This window comes from Lethenteron reissneri, chromosome 64, assembly GCF_015708825.2.
Source record: "Lethenteron reissneri isolate LAM-NWPU_2019-01 chromosome 64, ASM1570882v1, whole genome shotgun sequence".
NCBI classification, from domain to species: Eukaryota; Metazoa; Chordata; class Hyperoartia; order Petromyzontiformes; family Petromyzontidae; genus Lethenteron; species Lethenteron reissneri.
The window spans coordinates 7329054-7341783 of NC_083842.1; the positions used below are offsets into that span (position 1 = coordinate 7329054).

General features: G+C 41.7%; 1 protein-coding gene across 1 annotated transcript in view; it reads right to left on the minus strand.

The window, feature by feature from the left end:
- The window catches only part of LOC133359002 (uncharacterized), a 72216-nt gene extending 62033 nt beyond the window's left edge, over positions 1 to 10183 (minus strand). Inside the window, exon 1 of the mRNA XM_061577378.1 lies at positions 10045 to 10183. The gene's annotated coding sequence lies outside the window, so the exon portion shown is untranslated. The remainder of the gene's footprint in view (positions 1 to 10044) is intronic.
- Between the last annotated feature and the right edge of the window lie 2547 nt (positions 10184 to 12730).

Sequence of the window (12730 nt, forward strand, 5' to 3'; positions counted from 1 at the left end):
CCCCCTCTCGACTCTCTATATATGAGGACTAGTTTCAGCAGTGTGTTTCTCTCTCCCACCTGATGACGGTTGCTTGTGTGGCGATCTAAACGTCGTGATATATTATTTTTTCTACCTACGTGACTTTGCCGAAAGAACCAAAGAGGTTGGATTCCTGCAGTCACGAAAGCTTCAAATAAAAAATCCTCAGATAACATTAAACAATCCTGGAAACCCCAATCTTTGCAAATAACAGGTTTTGTGGATACCATGAAGGAAAAAGGAGTTACACTGGAATAGAAATTGGTAATATTTTTTCTAGATGCACTATTAGCATAATTGGAACACTGAAACCAACACCCATTCCTTGGTTCCTTATTCAGTTGAACCTTCTGCTACCAAATATCAAAGAGACATGCAAACTGCAAGGGAATTTAAAATGTTTTTTGGCAATGACAACCTCCCCATTAAAAAAAATCATATGTACTTTTTACACAACCCATCGGCCCCACAGCATTATGGGAGTGCATAATTCCAGCAGCATTGATGATATTTTAAATCAAATGGCATTAAACCAAAAAATTGAGTGCATTATTCTTGCAGCATTGATTTATCATGGGACCTCCTTTGCCAGTACCTAAATATATCAAAGCTGCTGTAATTGTGCACTCCCAAGAAGAACTGGGTGGAGGACAATGGGTTTTGTAAAAAACACTTTTTGTTTTTCATTGTGGAGACATATGAAGGAGACATTGTAGGTATTATATAATTTTGCCTCGGGCTAAGACCCTTACCTATAACATCTAGCAGTTCACCAGGATTTATTCTAGCAAACCGGACTTGATGACACACTTAAGTTGAAACGGGTCAAGAGTTTGTATTTATCCCTTTCCTCAATATTTATTTTGTGGTTTCAGACAACGTTATGTTTGCTTTATAGCCGCTCTCAACTTTTAATGGAAAATTGGTCTAGCATATACATTTTCACAGGTCTATGTGTATAGTACCTCGTAGACCATCAGCGAGCCTCTCTGAGATGAACACTGAATTTCAGTATCTAAGGGACCCTTTTTGCTGGTATCAAGGTGATGGAATAAAAATATGATTTACCATTTCTGGAAATACTGTGTAAACAAGCCCTCTTGATGGTAAACAGCCTGCAGAAAATAACCTTACAATACTGCCAGGAACTAGGTGCTCGAACATCTAGGCTGAACCTGTAAGGGCTCTAAGGGAACAAACTTTTAGTTCACACCGGGGTAGACAGAGCTCACTTAGCCTTTTCAGGCAAATTTATCTAGACATTTTTAAAAGTTTGATTCCAAACCTGGGATGTCCTAAATCTAAGCAATAGAGAAGGAAAATAAACTATGGGATAACTGGTTCCCAAATAGGTGACAAATGATCGTGGAATATGCATACAAACTACAGAACATGAAGACAATTATAATCGATAATAAAACCGACTCGAATGACATCCAGATAAGATCTGTGCTAAACGTAAAGGTACTCTGGCATTAATGAGAATTGACCTAATGGGCCATACTGCCACGGCTAAAAAAGTAGTATAACGATTGGTATATATAAAAACTTAAATAAAGTTGAACAAAAATTAGCTATGGATACCAAATACACAGTTAATATGAATGCCAAACACCAAACACACTGAAGTGTAACAATTATTTCCCAAACAGGGAAGATACACTTTTTACAGTTGCTGAACACATGCCTAAAAGATCAAAACGCCTAGTGGCTAGCAACAAACAGCATTTCAAAGTTATAATAGCTCAGTTGATATACTCTTAGGTCTTTCGGTCAAGTCATGTAAATAAAAAATAATAGATCACGACGTTTGGATCACAACACAAGCAATCGTCTTCCGGAATAAGCAAGGTCATACCATCTAGGGAAAGAGAACATGGGAATGCATTCCAAAGTCACACAGTGTGAGGGAAGGAGCAGACAATTAAGTGTTTTGACCTGTAGCACGGTAGTTGGAACAAAACAAAAGTAACTGGAGTGAATTACAGAATTCTGAATGCCACTAACTAGCTAGTATGTTTCTAATTCTGCATATCTTAAGACTTACATTAACTAATTTATGAGAATGCATAAGCATTGAATGGCTATGTTGCCAAATTGGCTAAGGAGACAGACGAATTATCTCAGACATAGCGAAGTTGGTTTAATATTATGTGCTCAAGCCATCTTTAACCCCAAACGAACATATGCACAAATTTGCCCAAAGTTGAAATACAGTTGTCATATCTGGGGTGCTGTACCCATTTCCAACCTCACTGTACTTGCTAAAATGGAACTTAAAGCATTCATGTTGATTGATGATCCAGCACTCACTACTGTACATAAATTCAGACCACTATGCAGTGGGTGAATAATAGCCAAAATAATCATGAAGAGCAATATAACAAAACACGTGAAAGGTTGCAAGAGTGTCAATCAATTGCATCATGGAGTACAATATATCATCGAACTAAATTTGTTCTGCCTTCAGCAAGTCAGAGAAACCATTGTTCAAATGGACAAAGATATCACAAGAACAAAAGGACACAGGCATGGATATCCCAACAATCAATTAGATTAGAAGAACAAAAAAAGACAGCAAAATACACTATATAATCATCCAGCTAACAAAAACAAGGCAGAAAACAGATTACAGAATTTTATCAAGAAACTTAGAGAACAGTTATGCAAACATAATAAACTATACCTCCACCAACAGACGAAATAAAACGAGCATTCAAAAGTCGATATAAAGTTTTTCATGATCATGAACTTGGAATACAAAATTAAAGAATAAAAACAGAACCAGTATTGTATAAACAGGGCTACATATTGGTAGAAAGTAAAAATATGACGTGGAAGAACTATTCTATTTCTTTGTTCCCATAGCCAATGAAGAGTTACAATAAAAAATTCAGTTCTGGGAGATTTAATCAGTCAATTAATTTGTCTAGGAGATTGTGAACAGCATATACACCATTGTCAAATTCATATTTGACGCAGTGCAAAGTTCTATAATCCATGATTTGGTGTTCGTAGCCACAGGTGGCATGGTCTTTTATTTTTAAATTGTGCATTAGGTATCCACATCTTCCATGGTTTGTGTAGATCTGGTTAAGCCCTGCCCATTGTTTCTGTAGAAGGGAGCCGGGCGGTGTGGTGATGGACTCACTGCGCACGAGTTTGTTTGGCAAGTTACTTGAAAGGCACACATTGGTTCACGTGGTTTTGATGCTGAAATTCACATCATGTTTGTGTATCCAAAATGGCTTTCTAGATATCAGCCATGAATTTGGGATGCTGTTCAGGACATAGGCTTTAGGCCGGTTACTGATTTGTACAGTTCAGGAATCCAAGGCATTGGCATAGAGTTTAAAGTTCATGTGATCGTCCGTATCATAATTCTAGATTTCCCCTCTTCAACCATTATATATACGGAGTGGTATTTCTGGTGATCTCTCATTTACTTGATACAGCTGTCGTGGCTGTGACGGTTCCACCTGAAGACGGAAACTTGTGTTGCCTCCGAAACGTCGTGATTTTTATTTTTATTTTTACTTTTATCAATTTTTTACCTACGTGACTTTACCGAAAAAACCGTATCATAATGTTCAGTTGGTTATCGATTAGTCGACAGTGGTAGCCCTTTCCCCAAACAGGGGCACATTACTCTGTGGATGACTACATCAGGGCAAAGGCCAGTGTCCGATACATGGCGCAATCTGTCCCTCAACGCGTACCAACTTATTTTTGGATGAGGTTCACCCTGGTCTAGTTCGCAACTACTAAACGGAGATGCCAGGAAAATGCAAAATCATAAAAAATACTTCAAAACACATATACTGCAAATAACCAAAAATAGCTAGTATGGGTAAAATAAAATGTTGCAATAGATTGGCAGAGAGAAACATTTTTTTCCACGACAAAAGGACATCAGCAGAAAGGAATGCAGTAAAGCAAGAGACATATGCACGAATCTCCCAGAGGCATAGAATACGGGGTTTTTTTGATGCTGAAAATTACAACACAAATTCAGCCCAGATTGTAACACTGTTATCGTATGTGTGGTGGAGCACCCAGTTCCTACCTTGCCATAAATGATACAATTAAAAGTAATCAAAATACATAATCCTCATTGACGTCATTGTGGAAAATATAATAAAATATATACGAAGAGAATACATCTCCTTCATAAAAAAAACATAAGCAGATAATGTATCGGTTTCGCCAACAAATTTCTATATCTGCATGTTACACAATTTCTCCTTCCTACATCTCCATACACACACACAAAAGCATAATTTCAGCAGCACTGATTCAGTACATAGAAACTCTGTACCGGTTTCGACAGTCTCATCAGCAACCAAGCTTGCTTGAACCAATGTTGGTGTTATACAGAATGATTATCACTTTTTTCGCCAAATTATGATACATTACAAAATTATCATTCACATTGTCATGGAGAATATAACAAAGATAAATAAGCAGACTACAACTTCATACATCAGTACCGCCACAGGAAAAAATATATGTTTACACATCCCATCAGCCACAATCCTGACTGCTGATGAGACACAGTATATCAAAATCACGCCAGAGTTTGCTTGTAGTGTACTGAACAGTTTCTTCTGAAATTAAGCACCCCAAAAAGGTCGTGTGGCTGATGGGAGGTTAAAAAATAGATTTTACTTCTTATAACCTTGCTCAATTCAAGAAACACATGGTAACTCTTTGCCAAAAAATGGGGCACAGTACTCTGTGGTTGAGTACATCAGATCAATGGCCAGTGTCCAAGGCATGGAGGCATCTGCACCACAGCGTCGACCAGCTTATTTTTGAAGCAGATTCACCCTGGTCTGATTTCCAACAACTAAACTGAGATGAAATACAGGAAACACATACAACGTTTCAAGTTTTCTAAAACATATCTATACATGTGTAGTGTAGCACAAGTCGGAGACGAGGTAGTTGCAGGACGCACCTTCTATATTAACATTCTTTAGGTTCAACAGGTTCACCTCGTTCCTTCTCGATGTCGTACAGCCCAGCCTAGACACAACCCTAACCTGCGTTACACTGACGGTGTCGACCGAGACAGCAAACAACTATCCGGCCCCACAATTATCGAGTGAAGGCGGCAGCCACGAAGGTGGCAAAGACAACAGCGACAAGACGAGTCCACTCCCAGAACTGGCAGCCCAGAGCGCTCGCTCTCCGCTGCTTTTATCCTACTCAGCGCGGCCTGGCTCTGCCCTGAGAAAGGAAATTATCCGGAGACGGAAGGAGCGGAGCTGTGCAGTACTACATTTAATAAAAGAAGCACCCTGACAAGAATAGTCGTGGAAGTCGTTTATTAATAGTAAAAACATAAGACTTCCAATGTATCCTGCAAAGTAAGTTAATTTTAAGAAAGCTAGCAAATCGCACATCCCTTGTACGTGACTGCCTGTCCGTCTCTCCCAGCCAGCAAAACTTGTATTCTTATATAGAGCCCTGTCTCTATCCACCTTTCTCTTGCGTTCTCGTACTGTACACCAAACACATCCATCCCAGTGGTTTTGCTATCGCGGTTTTGTGAGAAATATAATGATGTAGCATTCACCGATCATGCGTGGTGACGTCACACCACGCACGTGCACTTGGGAACTCGACACCCAGCCGGACAGGAATCCACCCAGATCAACCAGCCAGACAACGTTTTTCTAACACTGTATTGCGTGACATACAAATTTGAACCATTTTGGCAAATGTTTAACCAGAAAGAAAACTGACAAGACCAATGGAATCATAACTGATAACAAAAAATGCAACACTTCGTCAGTAACGCCGCTTAATATTTTGTTTTCCTTTTAAGGCAGTGTTATTGATGAATGTGTTGAGTTGTGCTTGTGCACTACTGCCAACGCGATATCACACAATTCATAACTGGTAAAAACGGTTTTCAGTTCACCCAAGCTATACCAGAAAACCAACCGGTTTGACTGGTTGCCACCAAAACTTGTGGTCCCATTGTGGTATACCAGGCATTGTGCTTAACAATGTGTGCTCCAGAACTTGCACCAGTTCGTGAGAGGCTCTTCAAGCTCTACTCAATAGTGCCCACACTGTACCGACTTGACAAGTTGAGCGGCTCCTGCCAATCCCCAATTTGGATCATTCATTTCGTATGCACATTGTCCTCTCACCTTCGCTCCATTACGATGTTAAATCTCCTCTATCACTTGGTGTCATTATTTATCATTGACCATCAGTATAGGTTCCATTAAGCATGAATTTGCAGATGACCCATTAGCATATGCAACTCATGTTTGGGGCTCAAGAGTTGAAAAATATAAGGGTCTATGATCAGTCCCTGACATTTTAAAATGATTTGTGGCTGGCATCCTGCACGAATGTACATCCTACTCTGTGGCATCAACTGAAGTCTGAAATTATTCTTTGGTTCTTTCGGTTAAGTCACGTCTAAAGATAAAATAATAAATTAAAATAAAAGCATATTACGACGTTTCGATTGCAACACAAGCAATCATCATCAGGCAAAAAAAGAAATAGCAACAAAAATCTAACTAGAAAACTATAGACAGACATACAAGCAGACAGACATCACAAGGACACACAGAGAGAGGACACATATCGGCACAAAGAGAGGGGTCGTTTCTGTGACGGTCCCTTAAATATAGAGAGGGGGGCAGGGACGGAGAGAGGGAGGGGGCAGAGAAAATTAGCATATCAATGAGTGGACGGTAAAGTGCTGCTGCTGCGCGAGTAAGATGACGACGTGGCACGGCACGCAAGCTTGTAAATTAGGAGAAAGACACACTAAAATTAAATAACCTCGCAAAATATCGAAATGTGATGTAATACAACACAGAGAGTCGGTCAACACACAATTAACGCATAGCCTGGTTGATTACGTATCTCAAAGATTGCTAAGTTAGAATTTAAGTGTGAAACTTCCAAAGAGAGGACACAGGCAGAGAGAACAAATAGCCAGAGAGAGAAAAAAGATAAGCTTAAAACTTCCCCGTAGAAGTGGTTCAATCTTAATTATGAAGCTTTCGTGACTGCAGGAATTATTCTTTGGTTCTTTCGGTTAAGTCATTTAATTTTAGTGTGCCTTTCTCCTAATTTACAAGCTTGCGTGCCGTGCCACGTCGTCATCTTACTCGCGCAGCAGCAGCACTTTACCGTCCACTCATTGATATGCTAATTTTCTCTGCCCCCTCCCTCTCTCCGTCCCTGCCCCCCTCTCTATATTTAAGGGACCGTCACAGAAACGACCCCTCTCTTTGTGCCGATATGTGTCCTCTCTCTGTGTGTCCTTGTGATGTCTGTCTGCTTGTATGTCTGTCTATAGTTTTCTAGTTAGATTTTTGTTGCTATTTCTTTTTTTTGCCTGATGATGATTGCTTGTGTTGCAATCGAAACGTCGTAATATGCTTTTATTTTAATTTATTATTTTATCTTTAGACGTGACTTAACCGAAAGAACCAAAGAATAATTCCTGCAGTCACGAAAGCTTCATAATTAAGATTGAAGTCTGAAAGTTTGGATTTCAAGCTTTGTAATTGATCAATAACATGCGGTAGTTTATGGTAGTCAATCTTAAAACTTAACAGAAAACTGGCATTCCACAAGGCTCTGCTTGGTCTCCAACATAATTTTTTAATCTTTATTAATTACTTATCTTACACTGAACATACGATCCATTCCCTTGCAAATGACAGTCCACATTACGCATCATACTAATTTAAATTACAATATACATTTAGCTACCCAACAGGCTGATACTTAACTATCACCACTGACTTGAATACATTCTCAATGCAATGACAAAAACCTGGTTACGTTCAAATAAAAAAAACCCAATGACAAAATCACGTAACACTGGCAATTCCACATTTTCTCGCATCATATTTAACAATGTTATTCTTAGCCACAGTAAAATCTGCTTGGTGCAAGAATGTAATCTGACCTGTTCTGGAACGGCTGTATCACGAATCTGGCTGCTGCATCGAATACGTTTGTTTTTGTTCCGTGCTAAACCAAATATTACTACAGTACGCAAAACACAAATTCAGCCCTGGTTGTAACGCTGTTGTCATGTTTGGTGGTTTCGACAGTCTCATTTGCAGTCAGGCTTGCTTGAACCTGGTGTTATACAGAATGATTATCACTTTTTTTGCCAAAATGTTATATATTACAAAATTATAATTAGCATTGTTGTGGAGAATATAACAAATATCAAAAAGTAGACTACAACTTCATATATCTGTCCCTCCACGGAAAATGTATTTTGTACACAAGCCTGACTGCTGATGAGACATCTCTAGGTCAGTAGTTCTTGACCTTTACTACAGCCTTGCCCCCCTTTGCTTCTCAATCGTAAAAAAAAAATGTATGTTAACAAATACATAGGTTTGATGAAACGAAGTACATGTATCTTCTTGGTTCTTTCAGTAAAGTCACGTACCGAAAGAACCAAGAAGATGAATCCCTGCAGTCAGGAAAGCTTTAAATCGAGAAGTACATGTAGTTGTACTCACGTGCCCGTGCTTAATTTGTGTTTCGACGATTTACTTTAAAAAAACAATCTGGCCAAGTCTCGCACCCCCCGAAAAGGCATCGTGCACCCCAGGTTAAGAACCACTGTTCTTGGTCGAGATCAGTCCAGAGTTTGCCGATACTGTATGGTACAATTTATTCTGAATGAAGCACCCCCAGAAGGTCGTGTACCTGATGGGATATTAACAATTATATTTTGGTTATTATATCCTTGCTCAATTCAAGAAACACATGGTAACTCTTTGCCAAAAAATGGGGCACAGTACTCTGTGGTTGAGTACATCAGATCAATGGCCAGTGTCCGAGGCATGGAGGCATCTGCACCACAGCGTCTATTCAAGAAACGTATATTATCTCGTCCATTACAACGTTAATAAGTGTTGCTGGCCGCTTAACGTTGAGCCTTTTGGGGCTGTGCTCAGCCACTGCACGGAAACAAACAGCGACAGAAAACCCAGTTACAATAAACACGAATACTACAGATAAACGTGACATAAACATGCCTACGCAGTCAACGATTCATCGTATAGCCTTGACGAGACTAATGAACGGCGTTCGAGGGGGAGATGATGTAGCCATCACCACACCAAGACGCATTTGTCTTGGTGTGGTGATGGCTTGGTGTGGAGTGGCTGGAATAGAACTCAGGCGCGAGTTGGCATGGCTGTGCGCTTAATTACTGCAGCGGCGCCGCTCCAACGCTGTATTCTCGTCAGGGAGCCTCGGTCGCAGATACAGCATCACCACCCTGATGGTGACCATCGTCATCCCGACGACAAAAATCGTGAGCGCAATAAACGTGAGGCAGAGAAGATGTAGAGGTGAACAGTGTCACTCCTAAAGCTTCCCACCGCCTGGCTTTCGGCTCTTTGATTGCCACCTGTTGGGGGCCACTCCCGCCAGTCGCGTATCAGCAGCGAGACTAATAACTACAATACTGCATTACCTGTCAACCCCTTATCAGTGCCCTACCTTGTTACAGACCAATTTAGACCTTATTGATCACCCCGTGCCCCTTATAAATCTCAACGTTCATCCGACAAAGACCCATCACAAGGGAGAAACACAAAGACACACAAACATGTTTTCTGTGCCCGTATTGAAACGACTGTACACCGCATGGACCTGAAAGCTCAAATTCCATGTACAGTACAATAATACCGGGTAAACCGTGTGGGTTGACAGCTATGCACCACCACCACCATACCTGCCAACCCCTTATCAGTGCCTACCTTATTACAGATCAATTAAAACCTTAATGGTCACCCCGTGCCCTTATACAACTTAACGTTCATCCTACAAAGTGACATCACAAGGAAGGAAAACAAATACTGTAGACGTTTTCCCCCCGTATTGAAACGGCTTCACGCCGTATGGACCTGAAAGCTCAACTTCCCCGTACAAGAATACTTGGTAAACCGTGTGGGTTGACACGGCTATGAATGCGGCACAGCAACAGCAACAACAACCATCACGTACCGCTCGCTGCAAGCCCAGCTCCGCGGTGATGCCGCCGCTCCTGCCGCAGTCTCTGCGCTCTGACTCGAGCAGCGAGCTCGAGGTGTAGACACCGCCACGCGTGGGGGTGTAGACACCGCCACGCGTGGGGGTGTAGACACCGCCACGCGTGGGGGTGTAGACACCGCCACGCGTGGGGGTGTAGACACCGCCACGCGTGGGGGTGTAGACACCGCCACGCGTGGGGGTGTAGACGCCGCCACGCGTGGGGGTGTAGACGCCGCCACGCGTGGGGGTGTAGACGCCGCCACGCGTGGGGGTGTAGACGCCGCCACGCGTGGGGGTGTAGACGCCGCCACGCGTGGGGGTGTAGACGCCGCCACGCGTGGGGGTGTAGACGCCGCCACGCGTGGGGGTGTAGACGCCGCCACGCGTGGGGGTGTAGACGCCGCCACGCGTGGGGGTGTAGACGCCGCCACGCGTGGGGGTGTAGACGCCGCCACGCGTGGGGGTGTAGACGCCGCCACGCGTGGGGGTGTAGACGCCGCCACGCGTGGGGGTGTAGACACCGCCACGCGTGGGGGTGGAGCAGAGGCGGAAGTTTCGCCGCGTGGCTCTCGGCCAGGTGCTTCCCAGGTCGAGTCGCGGGGCCGGGACAGCACCGGGGGGTGGGGTGGGGGGGCTGCGTTCTGCCGTGCCGCACGATGCGTCAACTGTCAGAAGAATATGTCTCTTTGAATGCCAACAGTCTCATGAACGTTTGCATACGCAGGTTATGGAGTTTTTTTTATTCAAACGTAGTTTTCCGTCGAAGTTTTGACATTTGTCATTGAAGGGTGTTCACAATGCAGCTGTCATTTATCACCACCAGCCAATACAAAGCCGCTGACAAAGGAGTTCTGTTTAACACATAGGCTTTCGCGACCATTATTATTCATAATATAGGTTTTTGGGTCAGATCGCGTTATTTATAAATGTGTCGTAACCCTCCACCACCCGACACGGCCAAACAGTAAAAAAATGTGTCACGTTTTCAAAGGACAAATTAATTGACTTCTTTAGCCCACCGGTGTGCTGAAGAGAGAATCAACAGCATTTTAAAAATTTTAAATGCTGTCTCATATTTTATACTGGCAAATGAGGTTCCAATGGTGTAAATTCTTACCCCGAGCTCTCATACTCTGAAGGTGCATTGTCTTTGAGTTGTGCGCCTTTTGGCGTCATCTGGTCCAACACCATGTGAGACTAGGCTCTAAGCCGTAGACTCATCCACCCTGCTGCACACTACGTGTACACTCATCCACCCTGGACAAATAAATAGGAACAATGTGAGGGCAATTTCAATGAGTGGGTCATGCTGTGTTTAGAGCGCTTGACTCGTATAATCAGAAGGTTGTGAGTTTAAGTCCTGCTTGAGTGCCAATTCGGCACATTATCCCTCCAGGATCAATAAAATGCTAACGATTTTGTGGCAAACCAACAGTGGTCATACTATAGGGAGACCGGCTCCCACCATGATGAAGTGGAATTTCCACCACTGGTTGAGAAATGTGAACAGAAGAGAGTGCCGTTTCTTGATGTAATACTTTGTGCGGGAAGCTGCTACGTGTTCTCAAACGATGCACCTCGATATACGAAGTAGATGCGTCCCTGAAGCTTCGTTCATATATCGAAACTTCGTATATTGAATAACTTATAGCATTAGTAGAATTAGGATGCGTTCTCAGCCTTCGTAACTTACCATAGCATTCTATAAACACTTCATAACTTCGACTTCAAACTTTCGTGACGGCAGGAATTCATATTATATGGTTCTTTCGGTAAAGTCGCGTAGATAGAAAAAAATATAACACTAAAATAATACAAATAAAGTTAATAAAAATAATAAAAATATAACGTTTCAATCGCAACACAAGCGGTCGTCATTACTTGTGTTGCGATTGAAACGTCGTGATATTTGTATTATTTTTATTCACTTTATTTTTATTATGTAATGTTATTATATATATCTATCTACATGGCTTTACCGAAAGAACCATAGAATAATACTTCGTAACTTACCATTCATATTATAAGTAAATACGTATTATATTGAAAATAATATATTTAATACTGTACAGTATTAAAATTAAAAACTGACATGAACAAGAGAAACGGTGGACTATACAGTAAAATATGATCACACTCACCAGTGTTGATTTCGGTGCAGTCGTAAGGTTGCATTGCACACCAAACACCAGAGCTCCGTAACATCGTCCGTTGCTGCGCGCTATGTTGGCCCAGATGAAAGTAAACTTTGTATAACCCATCGCGATGCGTAATGCTTAATAAACCATATATTATTATAATTTGATTCTTATTTATATCGTACTGTAGATGGATAAGTTTATTATTTCTTAATAAATGTCAGTGTATTTAAGTATTATTTTACCTTATTTTTCATTAACAATATGATGTAAATAAATCTAAAGTTTGATGTACTGATATCGAATGTTTACATATCAAGGTACTGCTGTAGCCTATGTTGTGAAGAGGAACGCATTGCACGTTGCAACATCGTACACGTTTGTGGTTGGTACACATGACTCGTGCAGCAGGTGTGTAATGATGTCAGGTGGAAACAACCACAGCAATAAACAATTGCTAAAGTGGGCAAAAGGAGGCTGCTTGTGACACGAGGCTATATACAGTATACGTAAGAGGTGGG